This window comes from Pelodiscus sinensis, chromosome 11 (genome assembly GCF_052426305.1).
Source record: "Pelodiscus sinensis isolate ZL-2025 chromosome 11, ASM5242630v1, whole genome shotgun sequence".
Classification (NCBI taxonomy): Eukaryota; Metazoa; Chordata; order Testudines; family Trionychidae; genus Pelodiscus; species Pelodiscus sinensis.
This window is the reverse complement of record NC_143062.1, coordinates 31,774,301-31,796,462: the sequence shown is the minus strand read 5'-3', so window position 1 is coordinate 31,796,462 and position 22,162 is coordinate 31,774,301. Positions and strand designations below refer to the sequence as shown.

Genomic DNA, 22,162 nt, shown 5'->3' with positions numbered 1-22,162 from the left:
TCCACTCCAGTACAGGCAGGGAGCTCAGCTGACTGACTGCGGGAAGGGCCATCTGAGCAGCTTCAAGAGCAGGTAGGGAAGGGATATGAGAAGGGAAGGAGAGAATAAGTGGCTGGTGAGAGGAGAAGAGGACAGGGGAGTAACTGGCTGGGAGGAGTTGGAGGGGCAGGGAGTTTGGAGAGTCCCATCTGCGGGAGGAGAGGAAGAGGCAGAAACCCAACACTCTCCTCAAGCTTCCTGGGGGAAGCTGACTGCATGGGGTGGGTGGGGGAGGGAGGGTTCTGGCATTAGGGTGAAGCGGAGGCTGGGGGGAATTTGTGCTGTGTGTCCTGTCCTAACTTCTAGCTAGACTGCTGGTGCCTGCAAGTCTCAGAAGCAGAATTTTATCCTGGCTGGGCTGTGGGGGGAGCAGACTGTACACGGGTAGGTGGGAGAAAGGGGGTGGATAGGTGCTGGCATCTGTGCAGTGAAGAGGAGGTGGGGTGGGAGGAAGGAGGGTAGTTTGGGGTGTCCTCCTGACTTATTGCAGTCCAGACTTCAGTCCTCTCTGGTAGGCTGGGTTGGGCGGGGAGCAGGCTGCATGGGGTGTGTGCGCGCGCCAGGATATTTGAATGATTACATTTCAAATAAAGTTTACAAAGGTATTAATGGCAGAAAGAAAGACAAACTTTTAAAAGAATTTTTTGGAGTGTTGCAGATATTTAAAACTCTGATTTGAATGATTTTTTTAAATTAATACATGGCAAATTGTACTGCATTAAGGCCAGATCTTTACTATGTGGTAGAGTTCTGGCTCTGACGAGTCAGCAGTAGCAAGTATTAAGTATGATGCTAGTTGTTTTGTAGGATAAAACCTTATTTTCAAGCTCTTTGAAACATGCATCTGTCTACAAACCCTGAAGCCATGTGTTACTTTGCTCTGAGATGTCTCCTCTTTGAGCTGGTGACACACACAAAGGTGAAAGTTTCAAAAAAGGAGACCTTTTATTTGTTTTTTACAGGTCTCTGTTTCACTTGTTCTTGTATAGCATGGTTCCTAAACATTCCCCTGAAAAACTGTATATGCCTGAATAAATGCCTTTTACTCTCCTTTCCAGAGTGAATAAATATTGTATTAGTATTTGCAAGGAGGGCATGACTATTGCTAGTTGACTGAGCTATGTGTGGATAATATGCATTTTGGTATGTTCACTAGCTTAATTTGCTAGAAAGGATGATGAAACGTACTCCATGGGTAGTGTTAATTTTCTTTTTATTTAATTTCATATTGTATATGTAATTTTTTTGTATTGGTGGTGCACATCCACACACTACCTCAATATTGGTATTGCTCATAAGAAACTTCAACCTGCACAAAAGAAAATTCAACCAGCGCAGGACAGAAAATGTTAGAGGGAACACTGTTGAGGAAACACACTGTATTCCCATAGAGCCCTGTGCTAATACAAAATTTATATCCTGAAAAAATAATCTGCAGATAGCTGCATCCACATCCGTGGATGCCAATATCTGTGGGTATAAACCAGATTCCTGCAAATTTGTGAGTTTTAGATACATTTATATTCACATCCGCGTCTGCAAAAACGCGCTGGGATATTTGCCTCTAAACCCATGGATGCAGATACCCAGATGTGCAGGGCTCTACCCATATATGCTTGAATAAAGTCACATGCAAGAATGTAAATAGGTTGAATGCTTGAGTGACAGTCTCAAAGCTATAAAGTAACCATGTGGCTCAAGTAAAAAAGGACACTTGGATGAGCTAGGAAAAAGCTATGAGAAGACTATTATTTTCTCTAGACTGCTCTACAGGAAAATTGAGAACTAAAAACAGATGTTTATGTAACTCGTGCATGATTAACATTTAAAAGCATTTAAAAGTGCATGACATACATATTTCAATATCTAAATGTCAGTTGCAGCATCCCAGATTAGACCACTGTTCCACAGCATTCTGCATCTAGTAGTGTCACATCCATGATGTTTCAGAATGAAGGAAACTACCTCCAGCTCCACCCTCTTTTACCTTCTGTATGCTGGGGGTAGAGAGAGGGAGGCGATAGGAAGGGATTCTTCCAGAGTCTTTCAAAATGTTCTTTCCTCCAGAAAAAAAAAACTCCACAGCATATAACTTAATTACTAGCACATAACTGTCATGCAAAGAGTCCATAGTGATGGAATTTACTTGTAAAACAACAACTGAAATCCTAGAAAATCCTCAGATTCTTGGGGCACATACTAGACATTCACTGGATTCCATATTTAATAGGTGCATCATTTCCCCTTCAGCAATGGGTTCAGATCTTTTTAATCTGCAGTTTGATTAATTCAAAAGCTCTTGTAGGTTCCATTCAATTCTTATTACAGGAAGGATACATAGCCACTCTTTACTTGGAAAATTCCCACAAAAAAAGTTACTGATGTTAAGACCAGTAGGCTATTCAGTATTCCTGATGCAATATCATTTCTCTTTGGTTGAAAGTAACTTCTGTCTCTCCGCAATATACTGAGCTCTTATTCATGCTAGAAGTACATCTGGTAGCTTTCAAGTGAAATGTGGAAACCGATTACTAATAACAAAACTTGAGAAGAAAGTATGGTTAGATATTTTCCCATTAGCCAATTTAGTGTAATAGAAGCACAAGCCTTCCTATTGTCCTTTTGCCTCTTGCATCTATGTTTTCCTGTGTTCAGCCCTCTCACCAAAAGGAGGGATTGTTTGGGGTAATTGTTCTACTTTTTCACCAACCTTTTTTAAGCCAGGAGATTCAGACAGCTTTTCTTAAATTGACTTTGCTGCAATCACTCTTGCCTTTGTCCCATTAAGCCTAATCTTTGTGCTTTGCTTTATTTTGATTAAAGCCACCATCTGCAGCAAAAGTTCTCAAAGCTTGGGATTTTTGTATAAGTCACAATTAATCAGTTCATAAACTATTTATAAAATAGATGAGAATATGAGGTTTGGCCAGTTGTGGTCTTCTGCCCTTCCTTGGCCAGAAAGTACACATCTCTGAGCTTGTTTACACATTCCGCACTATACCTGCTGGGCTTAGTGAAGATACTATGTCAACAGGAGAGCTTCTTCCGCAGGGGTAGGTAAGTCCACCTCCCCAAGAGTTGGTAGCAATGTCAATGTGAGGGGCCCTCTCATCAACATAGCGCTGTTTACAGTGGCAGTTAGGTTGGCATCGTTACATCACTCAGAGGGTATAGATTTTAGTTACACCAACAAAAGTTTCTAGTGTAGACTAAGTATCTATTAGACTGTAGCAGCTGATTTTCAAAATCTACTGGCCTTCCACTTCCAAGCTCCACGAAGAAATAAAGATGTATATTGCCATCAAAGCCCAGTGGTTGCCTCCAGCTATATGGAAAGTATGCACATAACTTCGTGAATCCATGTGCAGTGCATTTCTTGTGGTGTCAATTAAGTCAACAAGTACATGTTTTCTGTAAATTTTTGGATGTTCAATCTTCTTAAACTACATCTTTCTAAACAAGCAAAGACTTCAAATTCTCAGTGGAGGTCTGTGTCCATAATCAAGCTGAAATCCTGAAGCTTTTTGTTTTCTCGTTTTTTATTTTTTGATAGTTCTGTATCTAAAAGAGTGGTCATGTTCCTCCCACATTCCTTGTGTGGTTCACACAAACAGAAGAATTTTGTTCAAACAGTTTTAAAAGATTCACCTTAGAACATTTTGCTCTCATAAGGAGAATGTTGCAAAAAGTATGGGAATATGAAAAAAGGAGCCTATAATGAAAATTGTCCTGAAAATTTAACTATAGCAGTCAGTCACATCTATGATAGTGTACTTACTGTACCAAGCCATCTTCCAACTGAAGATTTCAAAGCATTTTTCAAGTGGGGTCTAGACTTCAGATGCTCCAAGTGAGTTTGGCTAAATACTTCATTTTTGTAGACGAGTTAACAGAAGCATGGAGAAATAAGTGATGACTTACTCAGAGCCATACAACCAATCTGAGCAGAGCTAGGATTAGAAGTAGCATAGATGACAAATTCCCCTCAAGCTGGGGAGCGGGTAAGGGGTGCTTGACACACACACCCCTCAGGTCCCAGCTCTACCCATACTTCATCCCTTCCCATGAGTCTCTGCCTCTCTTCACACACACCTGCTCCCAACAAGCATGCCCTGTTCCCATACTCTCCCTCCCTCTAAGAGCCTGCTGAACGCTGGGAGCTGGACCTGGCGGCATCCCCAGTCCCCGCAGAGACATTTATTCGGGTATTGAGGTATAAGCCTTTGTAAGACAGAACTCACTTCCTTAGATGCTGAAAAGAAAGAAGGAAGGAATACGGAGACCAGAGTGTGACATCAATGCTAATTAAATAAGAGTGGATGTGGCTCATCTCCAACAGTGATGAGATGGTGAGGGTACCTGAACTGGAAATGTCCTATCATAATGTGAGAACCACTCCACATTTCTACTTAAATCTTTGTTTCAAATCTGCATATGAATTCCATCTCAGCAGTTTCTTCTTGCAGTCTGTTCTTGAAGGTTTTTTTGCCTGAGAATGGCAACTTGAAAGTCAGAGACTTTGTGTCCAGGGAGGTTAAAAGTGCTCCCGCACTGGTTTTTGTATGTTGCCATTTTTAGTATTTGATGTGTGTCCACTTGTTCTTTTACATACAGTACTGTTTGTCTGACATACTGGCAAAAGGACACTGTTGGCACAAAACGGCATATATTACATTAGTACAGGAGTGGGGAACCGTTTTGAGTCGGGGTCGCTGACCCACAGAGAAATCAGTCAGGGGCCTCACAAAAGTGAGAAATGGAAAAAACCTCACAGTGGCCCCTGAGTGAGAAAGACACACCCTACATTCCCCATGCACACCAGAGCCTGGGGGAGCCCAGCCTAGTCAATTTTGTGTGCTCCAGCCCCATGGGGAGCAGACGGTGGAAGGGGGGGGACCGGAACACCAGTGCAGGCTCACCAATGCTGTGGGGGGGGGGGGAGGGCTCTGAGCTTTGGGGGTCGGATCCAGGCAAGTCAAGGGTCACAACCAGCTCCCACGTATGAGGTTCTCCACCCCTGCATTAGAAGATGTGTACCTGAATGAACCTTTCATGGTATAGCTGAAGTAGTTAGATCCTGTGATGGTGTCACTAGGGTGGATGTGTGGACAGAATGGGCAACGAAAAGGGTTTGTTGCAGGGACAGGTTCTTGGATTAGTGTTTCTGTTGTGGGACGTAAAGTTGGTGGTGACTATACTGTTTCATTCATTACTATAGTGTTTGGAATTATTGAGAGTGGAATGCAAAAATCACCACAAGTAGTAATGTACTTCACACTACATGCTCTTGTCACTAACAAAGTTTATTCACTAACCTTGATGCGTTAAATAACCGAAATCTAACTTTCCTGCACCCAGGAAAGTTGGAAACCCCACAAACAGGATATGGGACCAGTGTTCCCTGTAAGCTGAGCACTTGGGCAGCCACCCAGGAGAGATTCAGCTGCCTCCCAATAATTAGCACAGCGCTCACAGCTGGTAGCATGTGTTTCTATTGGTTGTGCATGTCTGCACTTGCATTGGTGCACATAAGAAAATGTATTCTGCACATAAATGGAAAAAATTAACGGGACCATTGTATGGGATTCCTTTAGACCTCATGGAGGAAAATCACAAGGTGACAAAATGATACAGGGGAAAAACAACCAACCAATAGCAGCTGAACCACTGATGGAGTTCAGGTGTGTTTTACAGAGAGACTATTTCACTATGTAGATGGCACCCACTTTTGGTAATGGTAGCAGAAGACTTAAAGGAGCGGAAAGAAAACAGACTTACCAGGAGGAAGCATGCAAAAAGAAATCCACTTTACATTCTATCAATGCTCCAGAGCCAGACATAGATCATCTTAGATAGGTGGAAAAAGCTTTCAAAGCAATGCTATATTTAGCAGAAGCTAGGCAATTAAGGTTTACACAAGAGGGTATTCTCTTTCTTCCCCTCCCACTAGTTTACACAGGTCAAAACCCCTTGAAGCAGAATTTAGGGCCTTATTAAGAGCTCTTCCAACAAAGCTAAGCCAAACGGAAAGAAACAGCAAGACTGTGCTGTGTAATCGAGCTCTGCAGCAACAAAGGCAAGAATCCTGATTGTAGCACAGCCTTCAGTTAAGAGGAGACACCACTTGGTATTACTGGTTTAGAATTATCACTATAAATCTTTTAGCATACTACAGGTCCCATAAGACACAGCAAGATTTTCCCCACCACTTATATCAATGACCATCAATTCTAACAATGATCAGATTACAGAGGAAATTGCTATGAACTAATTACGTATATTCCATTAATAATGAATTCATACTGTTTAAATGAAGCAACTTTGCAGTGAAAAGCAGCAGTGTTTTAACCTAGCTATACCACCACACAACTCTTTAGGTCAAAAAGGGAAGACTGCCCCCAACCAGTTCAAACTAAAGGAGACATTTAGGGAAGCAGAAAGTAAACAACAAAAGCTGAATTTTGACCAGGTCAATGGAACTAATACTCTACAACTACTGCAAAATGCACCATGTGCTCTTTAGTGATGGAGAGTGGTCAGGATAATCTTACTAAAATCCTTTATGCTAAAGAAGTATAAAGGTGTAAAACAAGAAAAGGAATAAAAAACATGTACTTAATGTGGAAAAAAATACTTCCATCATTAGCATTGCCAGGTATCTGGTTTTTGACCAGAAAGTTCCGTTACCCACATATAACTATCCTTCACCAATGGAAGCTAAGGGACCAGGAAGAACAGCAGAGTTGGAGCCTGGAGGAGTACTCAAGAACAACTGACAGAGAGGAGAGTGGTAATGGTAGGCTCCCCCACCCTGCCCATGTCACTCACCTGTGGAGAACAGCTTTCCCTCCACCATTCTAATGCAGTCACCCTCCTCTCCTAGATCTGTTAGCTCGGCTGGAGCGCAGGCTCTAGGATCCTGTGATCTAGGAGGGTCCCAGAGTCCAGGTTCCAGCTTGTGCCTGCAAGTCTACACAGCAATCAGCTTCATCACCTGAGCACTGTTAGCCACAGTCAACTGGCATGAGCCAGCCTTGAGTTTTCCTTTGCTGTGCAGACATACCAAAAAACTTCTGAAAAGGCCTCTGTATGCAACTATGCTTTAATCTATGAAGGAACTGAACAGGGGACATGCACAGCTTGATCTGCTGCTCGCAAACAGGGAGGAACTAATAGGGAAAGTACTTGTGGGTGGCAATCTGGGAAGCAATGATCATGAGATGGTAGATTTCAGGATCCTGACAAAAGGAAGAAAGGAGAGTAGCAAAATACACACCCTGGACTTCAGAAAAGAAAATTTTGACTCCCTCAGAGAACTGATGGGCAGGATCCCCAGGGATGTTAACAGGAAGAGGAAAGAAGTCCAGAAGAGTTGGCAACATTTTAAAGAGGCCTTATTAAAGGCATAGGAAGAAACCATCCCAATGCGCAGTAAGAAAAGCAAATATGGTAGGTGACCAGATTGGCTTTCTGGGGAAATCCTTGGTGAACTTAAACACAAAAAGGAAGCTTACAAGAAGTAGAAACTTGGACAGATGACTAGGGAGGAGTATAAATACATTGCTCAAGAATGCAGGGGAGTTATCAGAAAGGTGAAAGCGCAATTGGAATTGTAGATAGCAAGGGATGTGAAGAGTAATAAGAAAGGTTTCTACAGGCATGTTAGCAATAAGAGGGTGATCAGAGAGGGTGTGGGGCACTTACTAGATGAGGGAGGTAACCTATTGACAGATGATGTGAGAAAACTGAAGTACTCAATGCTTTTTTTGCCTGACTTCACTGACAAGGTCAGCTCCCAGACTACTGCACTAAGCAACGCAATATGGAAAGGATGTGGGCAGCCCTTGGTGGAGAAAGAACAGGTTAAGAACTATTTAGAAAAGCTAGACATACATAAATCCATAGGTCCAGATTTAATGCATCCGAGGATACTGAGGGAGCTGGCAAATGTCATTGTAGAGCCTTTGGCCATTATCTTTGAAAACTCACGGAGATTGGGAGAGATCCTGAATGATTGGAAAAAGGAAAATATAGTGCCCATCTCTGAGGAAAGACAATCCAGGGAACTACAAACCCTAACCTTTACCTCAGTCCCCAGAAAAATCATGGAGGGGATCCTCAAGGAATCCATTTTGAAGCACTTGGAAGGGGCGGAAATGATCAGGAATAGTCAACATGGATTCACCAAGAGCAAATCATGCCTGACCAATCAGATTAGCTTCTATGATGAGGTAACTGGCTCTGTTGACATGGGGAAGTCACTGGATGTGATATATCTTGGCTTTAGCAAAGCTTTTGATATGGTCTCAATATCCTTGCCAGCAAGTTAAGGAACTATGGATTGGACAAATGGACTGTAAGGTGGAGAGAAAGCTGGCTAGATTGTCAGGCCCAACGGGTGATCAATGGCTCGATGTCAGTTTGGCGGTCAGTTTGAAGTGGCATTCCCACAGGTCAGTTCTATGGCCAATTCTGTTCAACATCTGTGTTAATGACCCTGCAGAGAGTACAGGGCCAGTGGTCAAGTCCCCCACTGGCCCTGCGCTCCCTGCAGGGCTTCTGCTTTTGACATGTACAAGAGACCCATTGGGTCTCTTGTACATGTCAAAAGCAGAATCGCAGCAGAAGCAGCACAGAGACTGCTTCAGTCCCTGTTTGCGCCGTTTCCTTGTGCCTCTACCTTCCCTGCTCTCCATGGAGATCACGCTGTGGGAACCAACTTTTAAGCTGGCTCCCCCAGCACTGGCTCCTGCTCCCCCACCTCCTTGCTGCCCCTCTCTGCTTATCGGATAGTTGACTAATCTCTTACATCCCTACTTTCTATAACACATTAATTATATTTAGTCTGTCATTTAAAAAACACATCTTACTTTAGACCACATTTCCAACTGCTTCTAAAGAGACTTCAATTTTCTGTCTTAATGTGCCTCCTGCTGGGAACAGCCAATGGCATTGGCTTCACAATTCAGCTACTTTAAGTAGTAATTGCAGTAATTCTTAACTTTAGAAAATAAGTGCTGCAAGTAGTTTAAGTAAAAAACAAGTCACTAATACATCAGAAAACACAGGTGAACAGTTCCATTTTTATTGGAAAAACGTGTTAGAATGACAGGCATGACTAATCTTGATATAGTAACTAAGAGGCATAAAATTAACATCTCATCTTTTTACAGTGTACTCTAATATATACGCAGTTTACTTTTCCTGTAGTTCAATGCAACGTAAAGCTGGAAAATGTACATGTGTTTCTATACCTGCTATAAGATGACGACTTTTTAAAATGTTATCTACATTATAAATCATTTAGCATGCAGTGCATCACTGAATAAAAAATTAGCTCATATCAACTTATTTTTAGAATGTTGGTTAAACGAACTATTTGTAGTGTCATGAATTTTCAGAAAAGGTCCACAGGCTCCCTCTTTTGACAAAGTGCTGCAGTGGAATTGATTTTAGGATAGATTTTGGAAGTTCCCTCTAATTAGCATTTATGCGCTTTACTAGAAACCTAATAAAAACAAAAGTTTCTAGGATGTTCAGATTTCTCTGCCCACTGTATTTTGTTGAGTCATAGGAAGCTTGGTTGTTTTTTTTATTTGTCTGGGGCTTTTTTTGAGAAGGGGTTGGTTTTTTTAATGTGCATCTGTCCTGGACACAAAAAGCTTTATAAATATGCAATTTATGGGATATAAACATTGAATTTTCATATTATTACTGAACTGTTAATTTTTTAAAGATGTCACTAACTACGGTGAGTGGGAGGATTTAAGTTAATGAACTTGGGAATGTCTACAATGGCCAGCATTTTGGACTTTGGAGGGTATGAATTACAGCATGTACCAAATTGCAGTGCTACAACTTCTCTGTGTGAACGGTGCAGGTGCAAACAAGCTCCTCTTCAAACAGGACTACATTAATGCAGACTCATTTCTTAAGTTTGTGCCTGCAGGATCCACTTGGGAGAGTTACAGTGCAGCATTTTGGTGTACACTACTATTCACACCCCCACCATCTGAAGTTCAGGGCAATGTGGCTATGTCCTGAATCAGGAGATCATGGTCTATTCCTATCACTGACTTGCTGTGTGACAGACAAATCACTATAATTTCAGTTTATTCATCTCTAACATAGTATAGCCACTTCCTCACCTTTATAAGCATCTGAAAGTTATCAGGAGTCTCGGTAAATTGTTTTTTCTTTATTGCATTTTGGATACAAATGATTTGTTCTTTCACTTAGACTTCTGCATGCAAACATAATGCAAGAAACATATGCTGCAAGCCTTTGCTCCCTGGGAAGTAATGTTATGTGTACACTAGGTCTACATCAGTGGTGCAATGGGTATGGTACTTGGGGTTACTAAGAGGTCTTCGAAGGGATACATCAACTCATCTAGATATTGGCCTAGTTTTACAAATAGGCTACATAAAAATGATTTTTATAATACGGTAAAAATGAAAAAAATTGTTCAGAAACTGTGGGCAGTGATACTTGTATTTTTATGTCTGATTGATTAGGCTTAAGTGAGACGAAAGTTCAGGGTACACAAGATAAATCAGACTTTTGGAAGGGATACAGTAGTCTGGAAAGGTTGAGAGGCACTGATCTATACTATAGAATTAAGTCAACATAAGGCAACTTACGTTGACCTAATTACATCTGGGTGTCCACTCCACAGCTTTGCTCCCATTGATGAAAGTACTCTACTATGCCAACGTAACACCCCTTCCACAAGAGATACAGGGCCTACGTTAAAATAGCTAGGGAAATGCAGTGTCTGTGTGGACACTACATACTTTAATTGGCTGATTGTCTTGTCAATTTCACAACTGAGCTCTCTCCCCACCCAGCTCCCAGAGGGGGATGAAGCAGCCAGGGCAACAGAGACCCACCTCAGAGGCAAGACAACCCAGACAGTTTCCCTTGCTCTCAAAGGGAAACTGGGAGGAGGGGGCAGCCCAATATGAGGCAGCTGGTCTCCTAGCAGGAAGCGGTCAGCATTCAGCTCCCCACACTGCTCGTTCGTTCCACTTTGGTTGGTGGAAGTGCTCCTGGAGTGGACACACATATCAACTCATGGAGGGTATTGTGGACGTGCATCACCACAGCAATTACTATGGTGGCTGTAAGCAGATTTAATATAAGTCAATTTAAGTTTCTAGTGTAAACGTATCCTAGGATTTCCTCATCTTGTCCCATACAGTTGCATCTCCATCAGATCAGCAGTATTCAGTGCATTAGAGCCAACAAAGTACCAGTGACAGTGCCACGTACATCTGGTTTTCAAAAAAAATCAGGCTAAGTTATTTTATATAATGGTTGTAATAATTACAGAATTTTTGTGTCTCAAAAGTACTAAGGGGAGTGACTTTACATACAAGAAACACAATAGTGCACACTACTCGAGGGAATTGTGCCAAAATTTAAATATTCTGTGCACAATTTTAAAATTCTGCAAAGGTCAAAATAAGACAATACAATTACACCATTTTCAATTTGCTGACAAGTATTTTGAAATTAATAACCAAAATAATTGAAAATGGTATGATTATATTGTTTAAGATTTTTGCAGAATTTTAATTTTATAAATTTTTCAATGCAAAATTCCCTCAAGAGTACCCAGGTTCTGTGTGGTGCAAACTAAGTATGGATAGCTTGGTTGAGAATCTAGATGCAGGGGGAATGGGACTCTGCAAGGGGGGACAAGGTGAAGGCAGTGAGGGCTCCGTGCAGGGAGAGTGGGGCTTTATGGGATGAGGGATTGGGGTGCAACTGGGTGTGGCTCAGTGGAGTAGGGGGTCTACGTATGGAGTTTTCCTGATGTAGGGGGTGAGGCTCTGTTGGGGAGTGGGGTTCAAGATGTGCAGGGGGAAAGGGACTCTGCAAGGGTGGACAAGGTGAAGGTGGTTAGGGCTCAGTGGGAGGGAGTGTTCTGGGACTAATGTGCTAGAGTAGCCAAGGGCATCCCCAGACCCTCCCCTTCCTCAGTTTGTCTTAACAGACAGGACTGAACCACAGTGAGTGTTGAGTGGGGACTAGCTGGTGCAGCTTCTCTTTGCTTCCTCACAGAAACCATGTTCTTAAATAAGCAAATGTGTTCTGCAGGTGCGGGGGATATTTTTCTATGCCATGCCACAGGTTTGCAGAGGTTTTCCAGGAGTAATACTAAGATGGTTGGGCACATAACCAAGAGCTACACGGAAGATACAAGTTTCTGATTTACTTTAAATTAGGTGATTTAGGTACAATATACTGGTACTACCCTGAAACAAAGAGAAATAGAAGTATCCGTTGCCATCACAAATTCATGCCACTGTGGAGTATATAACCTCACTTAAACTACCTAAAATGTTAATTTCATATAAGTCATTAAGTATGATCTAATTCTTGGGCAAATTTCTTGACTTGATTGGTTTTGGATGGTCTTTTACTCTTTGAAGTTGCAGTAACACTGCCAATAATACCAGATATCCAAGAAAATTCTCCTATTACCAGTGATTGCAGTTCACTTTCTTGTGCCTCTGAAATGCCTCAGCAAAAGGATCTATAGCCAGATTTTTAACAGTACTGCTACAGAAAATTGAATTTTCAGCTTTACAGCAGAGCAACCAAGCAACATTTTGTGGAGGAAGTGATAACCACAAATGGCATATACTTTGAGCTCAAAATCATAGTATTATAGAAGTTTGGGATGGAAATGGCCTACTAGGTCATCCAATCCATTTCCTCATCAACAGAGTATTTTTGCCTACAGTACATTTTTAAAGCTTTGTCCATTCCAGTTCTCACTGTCAGTGAGCACACACTCTCCTGCAATTCAGTCTTGACTTCCTTGTTTTATATTTATCCTGTTATTCCTAGTGATGCTCCCTTTATCAACATGATCTGTTCCCTATATGGTATCTTTCTTTTTTTTTGTTTGTTTTGGAGGGGTAGAGAAGAGAAGGAGTGAGGGAATTTGTGTCAAACCCAACATACCAAATCTGAGGAAAAGATGCATGAGGCCTTAATTTGCCCCACTGAAAACCCCTCAATTCCACTACCATCGTTTCAACCTACAGCATTATAGCAATCTTAAAAACAGTACCTCCTTTACTGAATTATCTTTAGCCTCTTCCACAAAGCAACAATAAGCTGTAATCTGAAAGTACTTGTAATATTGAGATAAGATTAGTTATTTAGTAAAGACGGTCTTTCAGATGACCACTGAAGCACAAAAACTGGTCCAAGAAAAAACCGGTTCAAGAGAAAAGCTAGTTAACATTTGTTAAATCAGCTAACTTTCTTGTGGAAAGGTAATCTGCTTCATTCACTAGTTCTCAAGCAACAGCATAATGCTCAGATGTTTGAGTTAAGCTATGAGCCTTGGCTCTGAACCAAAAAACCCCACCAAATAAAAATCCACATAAAAACATATGTATTTATTTATTTTATTTTAAATATTTTTATCCTGCCTCTCTATCTGAAATATTCAAGGTGGCTTACAATTTTTTTTTTAAACACAATACAAATGTATTAAAGTTTTTTTATATGAGACTGCAGAAGGACATAAAACCTGCTAAAAACGTCGAGAGGAGGAACATACACACAGACTCAACACCAATAAAAGCACAAGTAAAAACAACCAATCAAAACAAACGTATTTTGAATAGCTTCAAATCTGTTCATCTTAAATTTCATAAAAACTTCAATTTTATGAAAGCTAAGCTTTAGGCCTATTCTGGCACATCACAGTAACAGGAGACATGCAAGTAATGCAATACATTTTATTCTGTTGGTGGGAAAGACATTTGAGCCACATATCTGAAGAAGAGCTCTTTGTGGCTTGAAAGCTTGTCTCTGGACAACAGAAGTTGGGCTAAGATACTATATCACTTGCCTTGTCTCTCTAATATCCTGGGATCGACATGGCTACAGCTACACTGCATACGTGTCCCGGTAATATTTTGACTACAGGGCTTTTATTTCATAATGATAAAGCCTATGGGGAAGACTGCTGACAATGTTCGATTCAAATATATTGTTTCTAAAGAGTGCATTTAGCAACATTTTCTAAGAGGTGTGAATTACTCATTAAAGGTAGAAATGAGGCAGAGGTAGGGGTTAGAGGCAATCAATCCTTCTCTCCTTACACTATGTATGCCTTTGATCACCAGGTGTTTTTAAACCTCCAAGATACCATTACTGGGCTCACTAAAGTAATTCTAGATGTGACACATTGTGCTGACGATTTAATGGAGTTAAATCTAATTTATTTGCTCTGTCTGGACCTCTTATTGTTCAGTGAAATAAGATTTGCTTGTCCCATTACAGAGCTCAAGACTGACTCTCCACTTCGGAATGGAATTAAGCACTAACAAATTAAAACTAACTCTGAATTTTGCTTCCTTATGGTAAACTCACAGCTCTCTCCATATAATTTACATGTTGTTGCCAACTAACTCATGCTGAAAAAACCAGAAGTGTAATTTCACTGTTCCTTAGGGTCCAATTCTTACAGAAGTAATACATGACTATACAGGTACTATGGATTATGATCAGTCCTGCTGTTGTGAACAGATTTTTACCACCAAATGCACTCTAACTTGAACTTAGACAAGGTCCTATTGCTTATTTAGCAAGCTTTGGGTAAAGGGATAAGTTAGTTTCCACAAATTCCTGCTTGATCACATTTTCTTGATTTTAGAGACTATATAGAGTATTAAATACTAGTCACATTACTCACCTCAATTTTATTTTTAGAACCGCTTATCTAAATCTCTGTGTTGCCAATCTTTGCACAGAGTTTTAAAGAGTTGCTCGTGCTTCATGGATATACTCAGAAAGCCATTCTGCTTCTCTTATTTTTTCTGTTTCTTTTCTCCATTTATTATGCAACACATGCGTGCAGTTAACTATTACCAACTTCAAGCCATAAGACTGCTGAAAATTTTGTTTCTGTGAAAAATGTACGATGAGGCTGGGTCAGTAGATTTCAGATATGAAACACCCACTTTGGATTAAGTGGCTGTCATTTCTTTAAAAAAAGGTAAGTAAATCCCCTCCTTCAATGTACATGACTTGCAGTCATAGAAAAACTCAGTTCTTTATAAGAAATCATAGTGTACTGTATAAATTGTCACTCAAGGAATCATTTTGACTACTGACATGTCTCATGGAATTTAAAAATATTTAGATTCCGTAGCATATTCTGTGTTAAACACCTGCTGCGTTCAACTACAGAGGTGGCTCAAGTGTCCCATTTATGCCTTACCTACTTCACATCAGTATATGATTTAGTTAACATTTGTAATATATATTCTGAAATCCTCTCATCAGGACGTTAAAACAGAATATTGATCCATGTAGATGCCTTTAATAACTTAAAAGCAACATTTTTTCTAACTGGTTTCCAAGGTTTTGGTATGAGGCATGTTTGTCTGTTTCCCTACAAAGGACAGTGAGATCCCTTTCTCATCTCATCTCCTACACTGCATAACCTTGGCTATGTCTACACTGCCCCCTCTTGCGCAAAAACATACGCAAATGAGGTGAAGCGTAGAATAACGCTATGCCTCATTTACGTAATTAATGAGGCTCCATTTTTGCACAAGAGGCTTTTGCTCAAAAAGGAGCTGTCTACACAGCTCCTTTTTGCGCAAAACCCCCCTCTTGCGCAAGAGCCGTTCCGCAATTTTTTCTGGAAAAAGCCTCTTGCGCAAAAATGGAGCCTCATAAATTATGCAAATGAGACAGCAATATTCCATGCTTCACCTCATTTGTGTATGTTTTTGCAGAAAAGGCTATAGTGTAGACATAGCCCTAAAGATGGCCACTGTGACTGGAGATCTTCATTTCATGCTGCCAGGATTGGATCCTATTAAAAAGAAACCTACCAAGATCAACAGTTCAAGTCTGAAAATATATTATATAAACTTATTTAATTTAAATATTTAGATATTTACAATTCACTGTGCTATAAATCAAGTTGTGTTGTACAATTGTCACTGTGCAGGCAAACAGTCTGATGCAGTGGGAGGGCATTTTTCAGTATTTGCTATAATTATCTGCCGGCATTTCTGTTATGGAATCCTATTTTCAGATAAATTCTTAGTAGTCATAAATTATTGTAAACTCAAAATGTGGATGAAGAAAGGAGTTTAAGGAGCAGTCTTGTTTCTAATGACACTTTCAGATACTTGTAAATCAAACCACCTCTTCCTTCCTCCTCTTTCACTCCACCCACAGAAAGGACAGTTAAGACCAAAGCTTTAGCTCAGATTCTCAGTCTAACCCCTTAAATCCATTCCTTCTGTAGATTTAGGCTAGACCCTATGGTATGAAAGGTCATTGCTTGTAGTTGGTATTATAGATTAAGAATGAGACAAATTCTTAAGGTTTCTCTACTCAGGGAAATCTACCAGCCTAATTGTAACAATTACACTGTTCCAGTTATATTGTATAACTCTCCAGAACAGCGGTTCCCAACCACCAGGCCACATACTGCTGACTAATGGGCCGTGCGGCTATTGGAGCTCAAGCCGTTTATTCCTGGCCGCTCAGCTCCACCATCCGTGGAGGCTCAGGTGGCAGCAGCAGGAGGCACCTTCCCGCACTCCTCCCCACTCAGAGAGGGAGGGGTGCGCACCTCCAATGGCCATTCCTACTGCCTGCGTGGCCGCTTTTGCTGGTGATGGCAGGAGGCGGCGGAACAAGAAGTACCTCCCCAGGGCTCCATGCTCCCCCCTCCCGCATGGTCCCTTTTGCCAGCAGCAGTTCTGGGGCTGAGGTGGAGCAGGAGAAGTTGGAACAGGAGGCGTCTCCCTCCCTACCTCCTCCCCCCTGTAATGGCAGCCCAGCTGGGACTCCGCACTCCCCCTCTACCCATGGGGGTACAAGATGCACTTGGGGAGGAAGGAGGTGCAAAGGAGGAGGATTGCTCTCCCTGCCCACACAGCAGTAACAGCCACACTCTCTAGAGGGGTCAGACTTGCTATCTGGGGCGTGTGGGGGCGGAGGCAAAGAGGTAATGGGTGAGAGCATGGTGGAGGTCACAGGGCAAGAGGGTGCTGGCATGGGCTGTAGGGGTCACAGGTTAAGGATGTAAGGGCATGGGTGGGGAGGTCAGAAGGTGTTGAGCACTGGGGAACAAGGGGCTGGGTTGGGGCTAGGCAGGTGGCAACATTTATTTACATTTGGATAATAAATATGCAAATAAAATGATGCCGGTCTGCCAAACATTTGTGAATGGATTAGCATAAAAAAAGGTTGGGAACCACTGCTCCAGAATATGAAGTGGGGAGTTACATCGGTATACTTGGGCTGGCAAAATTTCCCCACATACACACACTCTTAAGGAGTTGTATACACAGAGTTTTATTTTTGAATAACTGCTGCTATTTAAGAATCTTGGTGATCACTCTTACTTCACAATCCTTCATGAATAGCTTTTGGATTTGAAATTCACAACTGATTTTAACCCAAAACAAATGTCAAGTGTTGACTAGCCCTTCAATGAGACTGTCCAGTGTATCTAAGAGTGAACCTCATGTTGTGCACAGAGTTTTCCAGGCCTCTGTGGGTACATCTACACAGCAAATAAAAACTTGTGGCTATACTGTGCCAGCTGACTCAAGCTGAACACGCTTAGGCTAAGGTGCAGTTTAATTATGGTGTAAACAATGCATTCAAGTCCTAGGGCTCAGACTACAACCCAAGCCTGAACATGTACCACCACAATTAAACAGAACCCTGGGGTCAAGAACCTCAAGCCAGAGTCAGCTGGCACAGGTCAGCCATGGGGAATAGTATAGTACAGATATACTGTGAGATAAAATGACACATCCACTACTCCACTGGAAAGATGGCGGTTCCTTAAAAAATTAAATTAATGGAGATTGCCTATCTCCTAGAACTGGAAGGGACCTTGAAAAGTCACTGAGTCCAGTCCCCTGCCTTCACAGCAGGACCAAGTACCATCCCTGACAAATTTTTGCCCCAAATCCCTAAATGGCCTCTGCAAGGATTGAATTTACAACCTTGAGGTTTAGCAGGCCTCCCCCTCCTCCTTTCAGCTTGGAACTCTGAGTGGCTGGTGTATGAGGGGAATGGAAGGAAGGGATAAGATCAAAGTCTTCAGAGCTTCGAAAGCAAAAACCACTGCTAGCAAACAAGGGAAGGTTTAAAAAGGATCTTTAATTCTCCCATGGGATTTACATTTCTATGCTGCAGAACTTGATCCTCCAACTGGAGGAAAGTTCAATTAGAAAAGCATTTAATGAATAACTGCCACATTCTCTGTAGGATGGACCAATCCTAGTTTTATAGATGGGTAACAATCTGTGGATTTTTGTATCTTTGGGGTTCTATGGAATGAAAAGGTGCCATGTACTAAAGTAATTATTCAGCAAGATAGACAGTTATCAGTTGTCTGAGATTGGATGAAATCTACTTATTGCTAGAGACAGTGAAAATAAAAACAGGGCCCTGCTAACACTTGTGAGAAAATATCTATTAGAATATTTGTCTGGAAATGGGTGACAGGAGAGAGATCATGTGAGGATTACCTGTTGTGTTCACTCCCTCTGGGACATCTGGCATTGGCCACTGTCAGCAGATAGGATACTGGATTAGATGGACCTTTGGTCTGACCCAGTATGGCTGTTCTTATGTTCTGTAATATTTAAATCGCATTTCAGACAATTAACAGTTAAACAAAATTGCAGAGTTTTATAGCTCCCACTCTTATGCTTTACAAAGGTTACTGTATTCAGGCAGAGAACAGCAGTGCCTGGTACAGCCATGGTCTTTCAGTGCAATTCAGAAACAGAAAGATTAATTTCTGAGGTTGTAAAACAATCTTCTGCCTGCTCTTGACCTATCAATCTGCTATTAAGCCATTTGTGGCAATCTGACAGTTTATCTTATCCTGATGCGAGACTCACACAATGTAAACCTATCCTTGTATAAACCATCAACATCCAGTCCTGTCTTTTTAACTGGTGAAAAAAAAAACCTGTTACATGGCTACAGTAGTCAGATTTTTGTTAAGACATGTACAATTGTTTACGTAGGTTTGCTGAAAGTATATCTATCTATAAATCCAGGGGCTTACACCACTGGCTTGCGATAAGAGTTAGCAGCTACCGTCCTGAAAGTCTCCCTGTCTGTTCATTCATCAAAGGCTTCCATTCTGCACTGATAGGATATAAAAAAAACCCTACTCCCCCCCCCCCCACCCCGTACGTTGCTTAAGTCTTCAAATGAACACGAGCCTTCTTTCTTTTGTACTGAGAACCCTGACAAGTTACTTTGGTTTCAATAAAACTCCATTCCACATACTGGATGTGGCATGTGCACATTTTAATAATTACACACACACACACACACACACACACACACACACACTTGCACACAAACACTCTAAAATATGCACGCACACCACATCTAGTATGTAGAATGAAGTTTTACTGAAACCAAAGTAAATTGTCGTGTGGGTGAGTAGAGAGATTGCTGAGAACCACACATTTTGTAAACAATGTCAGCCCTAATAAAACACCAAACTGTTTACCAAGCCCAACTACAAATTAGTCCAACTGCAAGGGGGAATAGGGAAAGTTGTATTTATACACTAAAACAAAATTTTGAAGTTTAATACAAGAACCTTGATCATGTTCATGTTAAACTTGAAAAATAGTAATCTGATATTAAGAATTTATAGTGCACGCTAACTTTTCCAAATATCAGTTTAACAATACTAAACAAATTCCTACCCACAATCTTTAGGAGGCAGTATTCCCAAGGAAGTTGGGGGTGGGCAGCAGATTAGGTCAAAAGAGCACAAAATAGTCTATAAATACCAATTACTTTAGAAAATTAGCTCATTTCAAGTTGTAGGCAAACAAGTTATCGCACAACAGTTCTCAAACTATATTGAAAGATTGCACAGATTTTTTTTTTAAAGTCGTTCCTCTGCTCTCATGTATGCTTCTAGACTACTTCTGGAAAGACTGTATGAACAGCCTCTACATAAAGCTGATAAATAAATGGACTTAAGTCTGAAGTTAGCTTTGCACTTTTAGTTACTATTTCAAGCATTTTCATAAATGATCACTAAACCTTTTAAGACAGTCCCCAAACACAGAACATTCCAACAGGAAGCAAGAGAAATTAATGGTACCTTGGAAAGCTGCCATATTAGGGTGTCTCTACAGGAAAGTACATTGAACTACACAGGCAGTGACAGACTCTAAACTCATAGTGTCTACAGAATTTTTAACAGATATCCATGACAACTCTTCCAACAAAAGTAAAAGTCTTCACAATGTTCACTAATAGCAACTCTAATAGCCAGACTCTCATCTCATTAACATTTCAATTTGAGAAGAATGAGTGGGCTTTTTGCCAACATTGCAAAGTTAAGAATTAGTTTCAATCTCACTCTTCCTTTACCAGCAAGGCAAGCAAGTGGCAGTTTTGAAACAGTTGAATCAAAGCTAGAGTGCATTTTAAAACTCCAAAGAATTGTGAATAGTTGTAGGTCATGTGGAGGAATGTGCTACAGTGAAAACAAGTCAATCTAACTTCTTAACAATACCAGAAGATGTCAGCCAAGGGCTTCCACCACCTAGTCTGCCAAGACTGAGGCAGAGAATGCTGCATGGCAGTGTTTACTTCCTGAATGAATGAATGCATACCAGTAACACCTTTTCCTAAGACTGAAGCTTGGTGTGCCAGATGAAAATTTGGTGGAAGAAACTTAAGAAAGAGCTGTTGCAGTCATCTTTATTTTTGTAAAGAATATTGCTTCCATAGGCCTGTGTCTGTTTAATGTTTTAAATCAAAAATAAAAACCAGACAAAGAGAAACAATCTACTATCAGAAGTTCATAAGCATCCTCTCTATTTTCTGATGGAAGCACCTGTGACTGGTTCGGTCACAGAGATCCCCCTTGAGATTGTCACTTGATGTGCTGAAATACCACTGAGCCCACCTACCTGCCCTTTGGGGCATCCCACTACCCTGTCCTGCTGAGCCAGACCCTTCTGGTCTCCTCCAATATTGGCACAAGGAAGGGGTCACAGCCCTATGTAGAGTAACACAGACACTGAGATCAGCTCATCTCTGGGAAGACTCAATGAAAGGGACTTGCCTCAACACCCAGGTAGGACCAGAAACCCAGCTAAATCAGTCTTATTCTGTACAAAGTTTTATACACAGTAACTTCATAAAATGTTTGCCCTCGTTATCAATGAAAGATATGCACACCTGTTTGCCATCTCCACCTGACAATTTATATACAGGGTTTCTTAATAAAGAAAAGTGATTTTTCTAAATATAAAAAGTAGGATATAAGTGACCATAAGAGAGAACCAAGCGGGTTACTTAAAATGAAACACACGCCAGAAAAGACTAACACATTAAGAAACTTGGCATATGCAGTACCTTACCCTAACAGTAGTTCGAATCATCTTTTTTTCCATAGGCTGGAAAGCTTCCCCGCCTGGGCCCAATGCTTCCCCTGTTCAATCTTTAAAAAGCTAATGCTTATCAGTTAACAGTTAAACTCTAACATCCCTAACATGTACACAAACTGAATACATACATTCAGCAGATTACAGCTTTTCAAATGATATCTCAAGTATTTTTCATAGAGCATCTTCCAGTTTGTGCATTTTCATAAACATATTTCCATAAATATGAAATACAACTGCCATACCACCCAATATTAATATTCGCTGTAAGAAGTCTCAACATTCCACAGTTACCTCCATTATTCTGGTCCCTCCTTTAAGTTAACTGCAATAGTTTAAAAGTAAACTTTGACCACAGTGAGTAATCCTTACTCTGCTCACCTCCCCTCTGTTTCTTTTATGGTCCAAGTGCTCATCCATTGCTCACTGAACCTAAGGAGCCCAGCCAGTTTCAAGAACATTTTTTATTTGGCTACACTGTGCTAATACAGCTTTTTTCCTACTCACTATCATCTAGGTTGGGGTGGGCAATAATTTTTGATGGGGGGGGCATTCTAAGAATTTGGAATGTGGTCAAGGGGCCACACTCTTCCATATTAATGGACGAGGTGCAGGGTCTGGGATGGAGGATGACTGCAGAAGGGAGCTTGCAGGAGAGGGTGTGGCCGGAA

The 22,162-nt window shown here is 41.1% G+C and overlaps 1 protein-coding gene across 8 annotated transcripts in view; it reads right to left on the bottom strand.

Annotated features, from left to right (window-relative positions):
* TMCC1 (transmembrane and coiled-coil domain family 1) overlaps positions 1-22,162 on the bottom strand; it is a 231,117-nt gene that overhangs the window by 130,988 nt on the left and 77,967 nt on the right. The gene's annotated exons all lie outside the window — the stretch shown is intronic.